This window comes from Dipodomys merriami, unplaced genomic scaffold (assembly GCF_024711535.1).
Source record: "Dipodomys merriami isolate MVZ:Mamm:240054 unplaced genomic scaffold, mDipMer1.0.p SCAF_54, whole genome shotgun sequence".
Lineage (NCBI taxonomy): Eukaryota > Metazoa > Chordata > Mammalia > Rodentia > Heteromyidae > Dipodomys > Dipodomys merriami.
The window spans coordinates 8,504,266-8,508,186 of NW_027206113.1; the positions used below are offsets into that span (position 1 = coordinate 8,504,266).

The following is a 3,921-nucleotide window of genomic DNA, read 5'->3' on the forward strand; positions in this document are numbered from 1 at the left end:
ACTTAAAATAGTCATTGGCAAATAATTGCAAGTGTGAGCAATCTACCGAACAATATGTTTTTTCCACTATACACAGAATTTCAGAGAAATAAGATCAATAGCATTGTTAGTAACAATAAGGTTTCCTTGTTACAAATAGGCAACCAAGGATATATGCCTGTATAAAGATTACATCATTAACTACTTAAATTTACAGGATACTACATGCTTCGGCAGCACGTATACATAAATTACAACAATATAGAGATTAACATGCCACTTGGACAGGGATGATATAAATATGCGAAGTATTCCATATTTTTCATCCTTCAGATGCAAGAAATGAAAAACAGTTATTAAAAAGTTGATTACAAAAATACAAGTGTAACAACACATGCGATTCATATAATTAAAAGTTAGTTTTTTCACAATGATTTATTTTCTCTTTTTCCATTTTTACTATTCTAAATTATTCTAACTGGAGAGTAGAGAACTGATAGAAAGCAGAGGAAAGATTTTCCTGTGTATTAAAAGGTACAGACTGAAAATGAGGACCAATGGTGTCTTCATGTGCAGCTTATTCTAGGAATGAGAAAATAGGAAATAATACCTTCTATGTAAATGATTTGGGAAATGGCAGAGCAGAAAGTGAAATGATGCAACCAAAAATATAAAAGCAAAATAAGTTAGGATAATTATGGAGCAATCATATTATCTATGAGAACCATGAAAGAGAGAGAGGAAGAGAGACATGTGCAATGAACTAACTAGCCACAAAATCCATGCCTCTGATCAATTTATAAAGCAAACAATTTTATTTTTAAAAGAGATGGAAATAGAATTTATAGTGTTTCTCTTTATGATGTGCAATGTAATGTATTGATATGCATTGTGTTGATCACTTTTCTGTTACTGTGAGGAAAATACCTGCAAAGAACATTTCTAAGGAGGAAACTATTATATTGACTCATGGCTTAAGAGAACACAGTTTAAGATAAAGTGTCTCCATTGTTTTTAATTATATTTTTATTATCTTAAATAATTGTACAAGGGAATTTCCATTCAACAAATCAGTTTTTAAGTACAATGCATCTTTACATAACTTCACCACACCCTTCCAAATCTCACCCCACTTTAATTTTTTCTACTGTCATACTATCTGTATTGAATATTATGCCTTCACTCTTTTCCTCCATAACTCTTTTTAATCCTTCCCTTTGAATTCCCCTCATATCTTAAGTGATAGTTTCCTGGTATTCATTTTGGTGGATTAAAAATTCAATTTTATAAGAAAATACACCTTTTAAATTCTCTGCAAATAGAATGCTTTGGTTGATATTGTTGTGAAAACTTGTATAAAGTTCTATCTTCCAAATATGAGACAGAACATGGGTCCTTTGTGTGTGTGTCTCTGACTTAGTTTACTTAACATATTTTTAGATCTATCCATTTCTTTGCAAATAATGTAACAGTCTTCATAATGGATGGGTGCAATACAATTGTGTATATGTGCCACACTTTCTCTAACCATCCCTCTGCCAAAGGGCATCTGGGCTGTTTCCATAAGTTTTCTACAGTGAATAGTGCAGCAGTGAACATGGTTGTGAAAGTGATTTTACTGTAACCTTTTGGAAGAATTCATCACTATCTTTCTGGGAACAATCTTCTAGCCAGTTTTCCAGAATAAGCACATCCCTCTCTTCATCTCCATTAGAACGTATTGCAAATCCTCAAAAACACACTACCCCCTACAGGTCACAATAAGCTAAAACCACATGGTGCCCATATTTTTTCAATAGTGTTTTTCATAATTGTACATATTATTTAGTGAGAACTTTCTTTTTTTTGGTTATTTATATTTTATTTATTTTTTTTAATTTAATTTAATTTTACTTGTGAACATACTGTACAGAGGAGTTACAATTACATGGGCAGGATAATGCGTTTAGTGAGAACTTTCTATGAACTTTTCTAATGTGGGAATGAGGGACATGACAATAGTGTAAAGGTAAGAAATATGCAATTCAATTAGCTATTATCATATTTAAAATCATTTTCAGCTCTAACTCATAGCCTCACTTACTATTATTTTAATCTTTATTTGATTACTTCATCTATCCTCTAACTTATAACAGGTGAGTTAAATACGAAGGCAGAAACTGTGGTTTGATTTTGACACTCATGTGTGAGGATGCACAATAAGGGCAAATAGATGAATTGGATTTAATAGTTATTATCCATTTTGTTAAAGTAGAGATGATTTTGCCAAACTGATTCTCACAATTCATATTATATTGAACAACAAGAAACGTGTGACAATTCCCTGTGTTTTGCTCCTTATTAACTTTTGTTTCCATTTAATTTAATTTTTATTTATTTATTTTTCGTCTGTCGTGGGGCTTGAACTTGGGCCTGGGTGCTCTCCCTCAGCTCTTCAGCTCAAGGCGAGCACTCCACCACTTGGGCCACAGTGTCACTTCCGGTTTTTGAGTGGTTTATTGGAGATAAGAATCACTGGGACTGGGCTGGGAAAGTGGCTCAGTGGTAGAGCGCTTGCCTTGCATGCTCAAGGCCCTGGGTTTGATTTCTCAGCACCACATAAGCAAACAGAAAAAAGCCGGAAGTGGCACTGTGGCTCAAGTGGTAGAACGCTAGCCTTGAGCTGAAGAGCTGAGGGACAGCGCCCAGGCCCAGAGTTCAGGCCCCACGACCGGACCCAAAAAAAAAAAAAAAAAGAATCTCTCGGACTTTCCTTTCCTGTCTGCTTTAACTTGCAATCCTCAGATCTCAGCCTCCTGAGTACCTAGGGTTACAGGCATGAGCCACCGGCGCCCGGCTACCATTTTATTTTATAATGAAGGATTATTTCATAAATCTATTGTCGATACAAAAATATGCTAAAATATTTCTATCCGTATGCATTGATATATACATACACACATATATTACACAGGTTATAAAGATAATATATAACTTCTGGAACTGCACAATTTACTAAATTATTAAAATCATTGATGGCTCATGGCTGGAATCCTGGTTACTCAGGAGGCTGAGATCTGACGATTGTGGTTTGAAGCCATCTTGGGCAGGAAAGTCCATGAGCCTCTTATCTCCAAACAACCGACAGAAAATCAGAATTGGAACTGTGGCTGAAAGTGGTAGCGTGGTAGCCTTGAGAGAAAAAGCTCAGGGACATCACCTAGGCTCTTAGTTCAAGAAGTGCAATCTATCCCAAAAAATCTATTTAATTTACCCCTGTGTAAGTAGAGTATTTCCGTCACCCAAGTGCACATCCATACCCTTTTGCAAGGTAACTGTTTTGTCTGAAGTACCACAAAACATTATCACTTAAGTAGAAAGTATTGCAATGTGGGTTCATTCTATCTCTCTCATGGATTTTTCTCCACTCAAATACTCAAATCTTACATTTATTCCAATTATTTAAAATCATAGTTTTTTCTTTAATACCCATAATATTAGAGTTTGAATTGAGTGTCTTGTGCCCCCAAAATGGTTGTTCTTACCACTTTGTCATGTCCTCAGACTTAAATTATCCTGATTATTTTTCAGATAGAATCTGGCTTCCTACTTGTATCTGATTTTGGGCTCAGTACACTTTATGTTATTCTTCCTGGAATTTAAAATAACAGGTGCATGGCATTGTGTACAGATCTTTCTGTCTAGTCTGGGTTTTAAGCACTATCCTTACAACAGTTCACTCCCATGTAGTCAGGATATTCATAAGCTTGTCATAGTTTTTTTTTATTTGCATTTTCTGCAGGTTCTTGAGTACTGAATTAATTTGTGTTTTCTTGGGTTGTTTTGTTTGATTTGAATATATGGATTATTGTTCTTCACTTTTCCTTTTGTTTCTTACACTCATGTTCTTACCTAAAGTGCTGAGAAACCAATTCTTCTTTCTCAAGATAGTCAAGATGAATA

At 34.7% G+C, this 3,921-nt stretch overlaps 1 pseudogene; it reads left to right on the forward strand.

Moving 5' to 3' along the window:
• Positions 1-204: 204 nt before the first annotated feature.
• LOC138811615 (U6 spliceosomal RNA) lies at positions 205-302 on the forward strand (annotated as a pseudogene).
• The last annotated feature ends 3,619 nt before the right edge of the window (positions 303-3,921 follow it).